Genomic DNA, 13581 nt, shown 5'->3' with positions numbered 1-13581 from the left:
TACATTTCTCCAAAAACATGTCTATGAAAGGGGATCTCACCCTATTTCAGCCATGTCACCACCAATCCCAATCAAAATGGAGTATCAGGTTTGCAGATGACAACTTTAGCTGCTAGCTCTAAACCAATGATCATCTAATGGCCAAATCTCCTATAAGTAACATCCAACAAAACATGGAGTTGATTTCACCAGATTACGTTATTTATTTATTTTCATGCTCAAACACCCTGATTACTTCCACTGACTTTTAACAGAAGTCTGATGAGGCAAGGTCATTACTGTGAATTGGAATTGAAAAAAATATAGACAAAAAAATACAACATGTACAACATACAAAAGTACATGTGAATAAATAAAAATGTATTTCAGGTTGAGGAGGCATCAAACAGAGTAGGGGGAACAGTGTAGTCAGTGGATTAGACTTATTTAGGCACTTCTCCTGCTGCTACCATTACGACAACACTGTTACTCTCCACAATGTGTAGGTCTGTGGCAGGGAAAAAAACAGGCTGGTGGGTAATTAACCTTGATTAGCACCACAAAGACTGCCTCCCTTCCCCTCCACCTCTCAACTACACCACCACCAGCCCAGGGGTGCCTGAGAGCACTTGGCATCCTTCAGATCACATACTCCTCCACCAGCCATGCACATTTGAATATCAACAGTGTGCGTGTGTGTGTGTGTGTGTGTCTCTGTGTAAAATAAAAGCAGCCAAAGAGCATCGATCTGAGAAGCACAGGAAGTGCTTTTAGGTGATTAGTCTGTTGTCTCCATCACGGTGAATCATCATTGCTGTTATGATTATCGTAATTATTGTTGCTCTTATCAAAGGCATCAAAGCGGGAGGCGGGGAGACGCTAGCTAGTTAATGGTCCACTTGTGTGCGAGAGCAGAGAGTAAAGGAGCGGGGGAGGGGGGGGGGGCAAGGGGAACTAATGAGTGAGATTAGCCTCATGACTGTTAGCTTGGTGCTATGCTAGCCGAGCAGCATCGGGCCACGTAGGGGCCCAATCAGGTCACCTGCAGCCCGCCCCTCCCCTCAATGCCCAGCTCCTCCACTCACATTCATGACACTGGCAACAAGAAAAAGACAGCAGGTGCCGAGGCAAACGGTAGACTATTTTGCGAAAAACTGCTCGCTACCCTTCGTCGGCTGACGAAACAGGCGCAAAGCACCAAAAAGGCATTACGTTGGCTTTGCCAATGACGTCTCTCCGACCAGCGGGCTATATGTGGACAGAACAATGCTCCGGCATCAGCCGACGCGTGGTGAGTGTTCCAGCAGAAATGGGCTGCCGTGCATCTCCCAGGTGGGTGCTGAACATTTGTGGTGGATGAGGCGAGATTCCCCTCATGTAAACCAGCATACAACCAAATATCAAATTAGTGGTTGGTGGAGACAAAACAAGTCTGAAAACAAATTGCTCCACGGGGCCAAACCAGCTCAGGGTTTCCCCGACGGGAAAACCCAACGTTATTATTGTACATGTAGTCCGTCACGGTTTCTGTATGGCTTCTTACCCTTCGTCCCCTAACAAAGTGACCCAGGTTATGGAGATATTTCCTCAGAGACAACAGAAGAGACGGCATACCAAAAGCCTATCTCCTGATCTGCAGTGTGGTTGCCGTGGCAGCGGGGCCTAGCTGTAAAGGGAAGTGATTGTGCTCTAGTCGGTGGCGAGGCATGAGAAGAGAGACTAATGTGGAGAGATCAATACACGCTCCGCTCAAAGTGCTGAGGCCAGCAGTCTACCCCTATTCTTCTACAACCTCCCTAACAAATAGAGAGCGACACAGGCAGAGAGAGAGAGAGAGAGAGAGAGAGAGAGAGCGACACAGGCAGAGAGAGAGAGAGAGAGAGAGAGAGAGAGAGAGAGAGAGAGAGCGACACAGGCAGAGAGAGAGAGAGAGAGAGAGAGAGAGAGCGCGACACAGGCAGAGAGAGAGAGAGACACAGGCAGAGAGAGAGAGAGAGAGAGAGAGAGAGAGAGAGAGAGAGAGAGAGAGAGAGAGAGAGAGAGAGAGAGAGAGAGAGAGAGAGAGAGAGAGAGAGAGAGAGAGAGAGCGAGCGACACAGGCAGAGAGTGAGAGAGAGAAACACAGGCAAATAGACACAGACACAGGTAGACAAGAGACACAGACACAGGCAGACAAGAGACACAGACACAGGCAGACAAGAGACACAGACACAGGCAGACAAGAGACACAGACACAGGCAGACAAGAGACACAGGCAGACAGAGACATTCATTCTTAGGTAATGCAATAAAACCTGCTCTGCATCAAAACCACTGATCCAAACCTGTTCCACCTCTGAAATAGATACACAAAGGTGTGTCAAAACACCAAGACACACATTGTGTTGCAACTGATACTTGTTACAGTAGGGGTTAGTTAGCCTAGACAGTCATATTAAAAACAAAATAGAAAGAAGATATGATTCTGGTTGTCTGCCAGGCTGATAAATGGATGATGGCCTAATCTCTGCTAGAGGTGAAAGAGAAAAGAGAATTGACTTGACACAGACTATAGAGTTGGCCTTGCCTTCTCGTCATATAAAGCGGTTGTTTTTGCTCTGGCTACATTTCGCAATCCTGGCAGTATTCTAACAGCACAGAGCTAGGAGGAAACACCTTGGACAGTAAAGAAGTTCAATCACAAAAACACCCGCTCACAAACACATCTATGAGACGGCGCCGATCGGTGAAAGGAATGGAAGTTAAGAGGGAGTTCCCTGATAAGGACGACCCCTCAGGTTCCTGTCAGTGTGTTTTGCAGGTAACCTACCCTTTGCTACTGTATGCTGTCACACAAACAGTGGGCGCGTGGCAGGCATGCAGAGGGTGAACAGACAAGAACCTAACCGACACTATAGTATAAAAACAAACTGCCGTACCAGGAAATCCACAGGAGGATTTAAAGAACCATGATAAACTATAAGCAACAAACAAACACACACACACACACCTACCATCTTTAGTCTCTTGACGATCCGTGACAACTGAGTGAGACAGCAGGAGTATCAGAATGTGACGACTGACGCACTACAGACGGGTGACGGGAGCCACAGACAGCCAGGGGGAAATACAGGAAGAGCAGGAGAAGACGACGAGAGAGCACGTTGGAAACGAGGCCCAAGGTCAACTGAAGGGGGGGCTAAACTGATATAACTACCCAGGCCCTTTTCACATTGACAAGATCAGGACCAACCCCCCCACCCCCAAACAAGTAAATAAGAGGTTCAGTTCATAGGACATCCAGGCTTTATCTTCAGTTGCGGCGGGCAATGGGACACACGTGGTCACATCTCACCACAAGCATCAATACCACTGCAGCCATTCTCCACTAACATCAACAGTAAGCAGGTTGCAAACTAATTCAAGCTAATATTCTCATGAAACACATTACCACATCAATAATGCAACCAAACTACAACCCCGTTTCCAAAAATGTTGGGACGCTGCGTAAAATGCAAATAAAAACAGAATGCAATGATGTGCAAATCATTTATCCCCATACATAATTGATAATAGTACAAAGACAAAAATGTGAATTTGATGTCAGCAACACATGACATAGTTGGGACAGGGGCATGTTCACCACTGCGTTGATTCACCTCTTCTTTAAACAATACTCTGTAAGCGTTTGGGAACTGAGGAGACCAAATGCTATCATTTTAAAAGCTAATTTTTTTCTCATTCTTGTGTTATATAGGATTTTATTTGCTCAACTGTTCGGGGTCTCCTTTTTTTGTTTCATAATGCGGCAAATGTTTTCAGTGGGTGACAGGTCTGGACTGCAGGCAGGCCAGTTTAGCACCCAGACTCTTTTACTACGGAGCCATGCTGTTGTAATACGTGCAGAATGTGGTTTGGCATTGTATTGCAAAAATAAGCAAGGCCTTCCCTGTAAAAGCCGTCATCTGGATGGCAACAAATGTTCCCCCAAAACGTTGATATATTGGTCAGCATTAATGGTGCCTTCACAGATGTGCAAATCATATATGCCATGTGTATTAATGCACCCCCATACCATCACGGATGCTGGCTTTGAACTGTGCACTGATAACAAGCTGGATGGTCCCTATCCTCTTTAGTCCGGAGGACGCGGCATCCATGATTCCCAAAAATACATTTTATTCATCAGACCACAGGACAGTTTTCCACTTCGCCTCAGTCCAAATGAGCTCGGATCTTGTTTATATCTGGTTTCTTTGAATGGAACTGTTTTTTAACTTGCACTTGTGGATGCAGCGACGTACTGTGTTCACAGACAATGGTTTTTGGAAGTGTTCTTGAGCCCATGCAGGGATTTCCAATACAGAATCATGTCTGTCTTTAATGCGGTGCCACCGAAGGGCCCAAAGATCACAGCCATCCAATATCTGTTTTTGGCCTTGTCCCTTGCGTACAGAGATTTCTCTGGATATGCTGAATCTTTTAATGATATGTACCGTAGATGAGATCCTCAAACTCTTTGCAATTTTACGCTGAGAAGCGTTATTCTTAAATTGTTGTACCTTTTTCCAATGCAGTCTTTCACAGAGAGGTGAAATCCTGCCCATCCTAACATTCTACAGACCCATCCTCCCTGAAACAATCTTTTAAAACTCAATCATGTTACTGTACTGCTGTCAATTGACCCAATTAATTGTGTGATATTCCACCCGGTTTAGTTTTTCAGCATTACACAACTGTTCCAGTCTTTTGTTGCCTCTGTCCCAACCTTTCTGAAAAGTGTTGCTGGCATCAAATTCCACATGCGCATATATTTTTCAAGAAACAATAAAATGTCTCAGCTTCAACATTTGATATGTTGTCTTTGTACTATTTTCTATTGAATATAAGGGTTCAATGATTTGCACATCATTGCATTCTGTTTTTAATTACATTTTACACATCATCCCAATTTTATTGGAAACAGGGTTGTTCATTGCAGCCTCGTTGAAGCATTCTGATCTAGCAAACTCACATTTTCTTGAGCTGTGTCAGCTTCACATTACAACACAGCTTCGTAACAAGAGAGTTGATTACCACGTGGCTTCAGAAAACACACAATTAAAAACATAGAAAACACAAAAAGAATTAACTCCTCATAGAAAAGAAAAGTACATTTAGAACATACCGAACAAACCCAACATATCTTTCATCCTAATCAACATTGTGCAAAACATTTACCAGCCGTAAACGCCAAATCTGTGATTTAAAAATGAATTGTGAGAAGCAGTTTGAAACGGAAGCACCCGCCGCCCAAAAACATTTGGAAATGAAAATGCCCCCCTATTGGTCAACTAGGGCACAATTAATCTGTGCTTCAGCATGATCAACGTGGACCACGTAAAACAACTACAGGTAGTCTAGCGAAGTCTGTGGGCCCTGAACCCATCTGGGCTTGGCCATGTGAAACAAAGCATACAGCGTCATGTATTTGTAGCAAAAAATATTTATAGCCTGGCCCATTTATAGGTGTTCTGAGAACATGGGATTGTGATCAAATTTGGTTTGTACTTTTCAACCCAAAACGATTAACTGGAACGACTCAACCGGAGAGAGATGACATACTGTATGGGTAACTTCATAAGTACAGACGCTAGGGCCTAGGCCTACCTGGTGCAGACACCCATGAAGCCCTGTCAGTTCTACAGACCAATAAAAACTGACTGTCAGTGTAAAGAACAAGCAAACGTTAGCACCGGACAGATGAATTGTTTTATTTCAGGTTCCTACTAGTTACATGTATTAATGAAACATTAATAAGAATACTGGAAATTATTTACAGGGGGGTTGCATTTGTCCCGGAGTCTTGTTGCAAAGATGGGCAAGCATTTGTGTCTGAAGTCAGTGTGACAGAGGCTACTGCAGAGGGATCTCCATCTTCCACGTCCACGACAGTCCCCTTTTGCGGCTGCAGCACTGAAGTGTGTGTGTGTGTGTTTAAAGGATTTCGAATGCCTTCCAAAGTACAACGACTCGGCCATCAGCGAACACTGATACACTATCTCTTGGCAGGTCATGTGGTCCTGAACAGTTGGTCAGTGAGCAAACATCACAGCAGCATGGAGCTACATGGCACAACACTCACCTGCTACAACACTGGGCAACTAACATTTTTGAAACCGATTTGAATACTTGCGCTCACTGGAGAAGATGGTGTCAAAAGGCTCCCTTTGTGTTGTGTAATTTGAGGAATGTCTGCAATGCTTTCAGTGCCACTTGACTATTCAAATCAGTGACATCACTGAGTAATTCATTCATGACCTAAGAACACTTGCTTTGTCTCACTGGCTTTCTTCCTGACACAGCGATGTAATAACCTGACATGGGTGCTGGTCATTGTGCATTATTTGAACCTACTCCATTTTTAATTCGGCTTTAGTTGCCCCACAGCAGTCTTGAAGTCACAGTAGTGCCGCCCTAGTGGACAGGCCATGGATCCCCCCCAGGACACAAAGTGAACCCCCCCCCCCCCCCAGAACACAAACACAGAAATCTGTGTCAGTCTAGCTGGTCAATGGCCAATGTCCTGTGTCCTCACAATGCCATCTCCATTAAACCCTGCCTGTTTATTCAAGAAGGAGTGACCCTAACAATGGACCATTGTGGGCTGTGACACTGGACACAGAGGTGTCCACACCCCACCCGCTTTTGTTTTTTTTTAAAGTGGCAGAGCCTAATGGTCTGCATCCTCACCCCTCCAGACAGGACAGAGGAGACAGGGAGGGAGCTCTCTGAGAGACTCCGCACAAACATCGCAGGTATGGCTCAATTGATAGAATGTGGCGCTTGCAAAGCCAGGGTTGTGGGTTCAATTCTCAGCATGGAAAATTATGAAAAATGTATGAACCCACTACTCTAAGTCGCTCTGGATAGGAGTGTCAGCTAAACCTGCCAGAGCTGTCCCTCTTTAACAGACACTAAAGTCACACACCAGTGTTAAGGAAACAGACAAGAGGTTGTTTGTTCTTCAGACTACAACTCCCTGTAATGGGTACATGTGATGGTTTAACAGGTGAGAAATGCGGCAGTAAGGAAAAGATCTTGCGATGAAGAAGTTAAATCAGCCCAGTCAGTTCCAGATGGCCCAGGGCGACAATGTTTTTTTTTTGGCCATCGACCACTTGAAACCAGTCATTCCCATGTAGAGACTCAGCAGCTCATTTCAACCCGAATACGCAGGTTTAAGATTGAGTATGACAGCGTGCACCATTCACTCTGCACTGCCGCATCTCAGGAGTGGAAAGTAATGGCGAAAAGTTTAAGCGCCGCCTACCAGCAGCAATTAAACTGTCTTCATTGGGTATGCTTAGCACAGTTCAAAAATCTGTCCAGTAGAACAGGACATACATCCTGGTGTAGGTTGCTGTTGTTTGGCGACTTGATTGTCTTAAAAAAAAAAAAAACTGAAAAAGATACATACACATACAGCACATTGATCACCAGGGCCCACGGGGCCGCGGGCGGTGTTGGAGTTCAGTGGCTCCCATGAAAGGGGGCAGTGGTTCTCCTCTAGCCTAAGGTGAGAGGTTAAAGGGCTAAAGGGTCGTAACGAAGGGGTGGGCAGGCACACTTCCACTTGAAGAAGAGAAGAGAGCGGTAACATATTTGCAACCCAAATTCAGCACAGCCGCCTATATTTGATTACTGCACAATGATGTCATGTAACCAGGGCAACGGAAACGTTGATGGGGGGGTGCTTTTTAGTCAGAGTTCGTTGCTCTGGGCTGTGCGTGTGTGTTCGCGCACGTGTGTCAGGAGATGAAAAATGTGTGCAGCTGCTGTCATTAAAAGCAGTCACCTCCCAACAAAGGCCAGATCATATCAGCAAGTCCCTCGATGGGCTGAAAAGAGGCCAGGGTGACTGGTTCAGTTGGAGACTCCAGAAAACACATGAGGACAGAGAAGAGAATGAGAGGAGCGTAATTGATTGAGTCGGCCAGGAGGAGCCGGTTGAACTGAAAAGGAGATGAGTGAGAGAGAGGTGAGCATCAGGTGAGGAAACAGAGAGGACAGAAGCCGGACGGCATTGAGGAGATGGTGAGGAGTATAAGAACAGCAGGCGACAAAACAGACAGAAGAGCAAGGAGAAGGAGAGATGCTCAAAATCTACAACTGAATCACAGTGACTTTAAAAAGAAACTTCGGCAAGAAGCCACACTTGGTTTTGGCTCAACTTTCACTTCCTTTAAATCTTACAGCAAGGGTTGATTGACAACATGTTATTGTGTCTATTTTTTTTTATTAAAATCGTAAGAAACAGTTAGCCAACTTCAGTGAACTTCTCGCTCCGTATTAGAACCTATAATCACTGATGAAATAGGATGGTTTTTTGACGACTGTAGCCTTTTCTCCCGCCACTGTGCAAAATATATTTAAGAAAATTGCTGAATACAACAACACATTAATTGTATCTATAAAAAATAAACAGAAACCACTCATCCGTTTTTTTTAAGAATCCGTCACAGACAGAACTGGTCACTGGGGTGATAGTTCACAAGACGAACAGCACCAGACCTGTCAGCGTTAGATCCTGGGGAAGTAGACCCCACATTCTGGATCGGACTGACCAACACACCAGTCCAAACTAGACTGCAGACAGGCTGCATTGCAACACACGTTTAATTGTTGGACCTCACCAGCGGATCATCTTCCGTGTGATACAAAGGGGTGTCGAGCGCGAAACATTAGCACTCTGCTAGTTAGTTCAGACAGACTTCCACCTGAAGGACAGCAAACCCCATCAATTTCAACTGGATAGCAGTAGATAGGACATTGTGCACACCACCACTATAGCCCTGAAGAGGTCAGAGTCCACGGCATCAGAATAACGCCATCATCTTGTTGATGCGGGCCTACCAGTACATCCACGACTGTAGTGTCTCAGAATAACACAGCAGAGAAACACACTGCCAGTGAACTACAGACGGAAGAAGGCTTTCACAACACAGACAGGCCTAACTGTGACGAAACACAATCCGCTCCTGTGGCCTATGACAGGAAGTCAGGTGATTCAAAACAAAAATGGCGCACACACACAGAGACATGCACACACACACAGACAGACCATGCAGCTGACAGCTTTTAGGTACGAGTGCCACCTAACATACTGGCTTGTGTAACAGGACTTCTTGCTTGACAGAATTTGACCCGTCTGGAGTAGGGGCAAGCCATTATGAATTCATTAAGTGTTAGCCCACCTAAAGCCTCCTAAATGTGTCCAACAGAATTACTGGCAATGGGCAGGGAACGTTGCCGTCATCAGCAGTAACAAGGCATCAAAAGACTGCCGCCATTTTTCTGAATCAACATTTCATTCCTCGTCTCCAGAGATGTATAATATCAGTCAGTCTGGTGCACTTCGACATGTCCCAAAGGACGAGAGTATTCACCAAGGATAAGAGCAGCTGGCTCTGTCTGTTACACTTCTTGATTAAATGGCATGACTCCTCGTACTCTGTGGAATAGGCCTGTGACACCTCTTGTCTAGCATGAGGGGGATGGGGGGGGGGGCACTGGGAACAATTTAAAGTTCTCGAACTTCGGACATGCAATCTAAAAACGGCTTCATTAAGTGGCAGTGTGAAAGCGACCCAACGGTCGACCCCTCCACCTCATACATACACTCTTAGACAGGCACTTGTGACAACCCCCCCCCCCCCCCCCCCCCCCCCCCACACACACACACACACACACACCGACCGGAGGAACAGCGATTCCACGCCAGGCAATGCAGCGGATCTGCCAGGGTTACGGGCAGGGCATATTTATAGTCATGAATACTTTGAAAGAGGGGCACATCTCGGGCTATTTCAGGCAACTAAAAAGACTTAAGAGGCCACATTACCCTTCTGACCGAAGCCCCCCCCCCCCCCCGATCTGAATGTACAGGGATGTTTACTTGTAGGCTACGCCCAATCAGGGTGGGGGCGTACTCAAAAACACACAGTAACAAAAACAAAATACAGAGGGAGAAAAACCAGCAGATGGTTTCAAGGAAACCAATCATGTATGGTGTGCTGACACACACTACGGGCATGAATCCCTGGCAGTAAACCAACGACAGGTTGATCACTTCTGTTGCTTTCCTTTTATCACAGGCCTGCTTTGTTTTACTGTCTATCGGAGGCACGTTTGTCAGCAAACAGCATATGTTTGACAAAACAGGAACACCACACCTCTCCACCCTCATGACATATAAAATATACTCGGGGAGACACGCACGCACGCACGCACGCACGCACAGCTGCCTGCAGGAGTTACAACCACACAACCATAGAAGTGCAACAACCCAACAGTAGGCGACTCGATTCAATCCAATCGATGTTTCTTTTTTAACTCTTAAATCTTGGAGGTTTTGTAAAAGAGTAGAAGAAAGTGATCAGTAACAAGCACACCCGAGAGACGCTCGTCACTGTATAATATAAAGTGAACTGCCATAGGTGTGGAGGAAAATTAAGCACTGGACACCACCAGTCAGACTCCAGTGTTTGGGGAGTTAGCTAGTATTTTCAATCTGGGACAATCTCGCGATAATCCATTACATCACAGACTTAGCATAGCTGCCTAGCTGTAGCCTTAGGCGCTGATGCCCAGAACAAACCTTTGTAATATATTCTCAGGCTATTATTAAAATTCACATTTTAGGAAACGAACGTAGTTACACCAAAAGGCAATTTGAGTGCCTCCCGGGTGGCATGGCAGTCTAAATATGTCTCAGTGCGAATGCATCACCGCCACTCACGTTCATTCCAAGCCAAGAGCCAAATCTACTATAGTCAGCAGCCCATACAAATCCAATATAATTCTTATCCCAGCTCACCCAGAAATCACCAAAAGTGTACTGTCGGTCAGAACTACAAAACACAGAAGCGTGTGTTTTTTTTATTTATTTTTTTAAGTCAACAATCATTGCTTGTTTTTTTGCAGTTTTCTGAACATATCCATCATTCAACAGATCACAGAGAAATTGTCTATCAAAATAACAGACACACTTAGAAACTGTGGTAGTTGGGCACTGATTCACATGGTTCCATCCCTGCGTCCAAGTAACTACACATCCTCCCTAGTAAGGTAACACACAGGTAAAGCAGGCTAGGTAGCTAATAAGCACAGATGGCTGTCTCTCTTTGAACAAGTGCAATGACATGAATACATACAGCCACAGGGATACCCTCATCATACAGAATGCAGCAATTTAACATTTTTTTCCCATTAGTAAGACCCATTCCTGGTTTTCAGAACAGTACTGAACATCAGGGTTCTTAAAACTAGCTGACCCAACTACAGTACATGTCAGTTATGAATATGCAATAAAGCAGTTATTGTCTATAAATAACCTACTAGCAAGAGACAGGTTAGGGACCAGATTCTCCCACAGCCTGGTGCCAGCGGTTCTGACTGTTACGATGGTAACCTCCTACCTTTAAACAGCCATGTGACATTTTTGTCTGGTTAAGGGTATACATACGGTCACAATTTTTTTTATGACATTGTGCAATATACCACGATACTCGTCACTAGTTATTCGTTTAACTTCAGGCCCTGCATGCTTGCCTTGTAATGAGACATCTTTATTTTTGTAGGCCATGCACCTGGAAGCTTATGGTTGTTAACTTGTGGCAAAATTCCTGGTAAAATGGGCAATGTAACAAAATGCAGGCCATGTTTTGGAGGATGCTGATCATTGACTCTCCGGAGCACACCAGAAAAAAAGATTAAAAAAATACAAACTTATTGAAATGGTGAGTAGACAAAAACGGGCACATTTCACCCTTAAATCCATTGTACGCTGTGATGTGCTCAAGTCTTTCAAATATATAAAGCCCTTGGGACTTACTGTGGTGACTTGTTCCTTCAGCCCTGAGTCGTGTTTGTCCCATAATGCATTATGTCAAAGGACACACTATGCCTCACGAGCTCCATAAAATGCACGAGGATGGTTTTGGAACTTTGGGGTACATTTCAAATAAGAAAATGTATTACTCGGCATAAAAAAAAAAAAATCATGCGAGGGTTAGTTTTTTTTATCGATGGACTCTAGATCCACCCATGTATACTGCATTATTTACGTGAAGGCCAATTTAACATTTGGCAAAACACGACGATTAACAGAGTAAAGTTGCCAACACCTTAACAAGCTGCAATAGCAAACTACGTTTCGCTGGCTCAGCTCTTCGATAACTCAAGGACCACGTGCCGCTGCCAATGTCACTCAAGAATCAATAACAGTAAAATAACTCGATGGCTGATATCATTTACACATAAAATCTAGTCACATAGACTAACACTATTTGACATAACGACGATACTGTGGAAGTGGCTACATTGTAAAGTGCCAAATACGGAAGTCTCCCCCCCACAATTATCGCCCAACAAAGTTGCCCTACATAATCACATATGAAAAAGCGTCATAGCATGAGTCACACCAACTAACGTGTGACATTATTTCAGTTGACTCAAAACTGTTCAAAATGTTCAGGCAGTTATCGATGTGGTGGCAGGCAGAAATCGTCGAACACAATGCTCGTGGCAAGGCAATCAAACACCGAATAAAACGTTCCAGAATCTAGTTTGGAACGATACATTTTCAGATTATGACTACGCGCAAACGAGCCATTCGATATCTAACCAATTAAAATAGTTGGGGGAAAAAAGTAGCGAAGCTATTCCAGCTTGATACACAATATCTACTGTGTCGTCGGTATACGCGGTGGCAATTAATACATGCAAGTCCGTAAGTGTTTCAAACACGCTCAAATGACAACACCCCCGTAACTGGACGCAGGAAATGAATAGTGTCTCGTTGTTGGATACTGTTCGACCACAAAAGAAGTTTGCTACAGCTAGCTTTATAGCTAACCAGCCACATGGAAAACAAGAGACTCCCAAAACAACTTTCTTAGCACACAGTGGCTAAAATTAAAAACGAAAAAAATGACCGAAGAATGGAAAAGTTTATATGAAACAATATGTTAATACCGTACCATTCCATAACGCTGAGCGACAGCTCGGAGAACAACTGTGGAAAGTACATTGTCTGCTAACATACTAGAATAACTGCCATGCTGGCTGCTCGAGCTATCAGTCCCTACTCCCATTTACTTCGCGCTGCCTTTTACACGAGACACGGATAACATACCAACGCATTCTGTAATTTCATACCTAAATATCAAACACATACGCTCATTCAAATACTTACATTCATGCACGCGGTGCCTGTAAAGTAGCAGTATGGCAGAAATCGTGTGTACAGTGTGTTCAGATGTCTGTCTCAGTCTCAGTGTCAGAGATCACATCGGCAGCTGCTTCCTCCATCCACGCAGCGCGCAGATCACGCTGCACAGCAACGCTACCAAACCCGTCGCCGTCACCAAGGCAACAAACCCACTTCAACCAATCATAGCCCCCTCCCCTTCCATATCCCCTGGCAACTGCCGCAGCGCAGAAGCACAGCGTTGGTTCGTGCGCGCCGCTGCCGCCACGCCATTCTTTTTCACTTTAAATTTTTTTTTTTTTACATGAGTTCATTATGTAGCCTAAATAGAATATGGCATAAACTTTATTCAATAACAGAGAACATAAGCAC

The 13581-nt window shown here is 44.7% G+C and overlaps 1 protein-coding gene across 2 annotated transcripts in view; it reads right to left on the bottom strand.

Moving 5' to 3' along the window:
* LOC105028411 (forkhead box protein N2) overlaps positions 1 to 13348 on the bottom strand; it is a 31326-nt gene extending 17978 nt beyond the window's left edge. Inside the window, exon 1 of one of the 2 annotated variants that reach the window (XM_010901150.3) lies at positions 13195 to 13348. The gene's annotated coding sequence lies outside the window, so the exon portion shown is untranslated. Of the gene's footprint in view, positions 1 to 2971; positions 3127 to 13194 lie in introns of those variants that run through there. The other variant, XM_010901151.3, reaches the window with a different exon arrangement.
* Between the last annotated feature and the right edge of the window lie 233 nt (positions 13349 to 13581).

This window comes from Esox lucius, chromosome 5 (genome assembly GCF_011004845.1).
Source record: "Esox lucius isolate fEsoLuc1 chromosome 5, fEsoLuc1.pri, whole genome shotgun sequence".
NCBI lineage: Eukaryota > Metazoa > Chordata > Actinopteri > Esociformes > Esocidae > Esox > Esox lucius.
The sequence above is the reverse complement of the archived record's forward strand: the minus strand, read 5'-3'. Positions and strand labels throughout refer to the sequence as shown.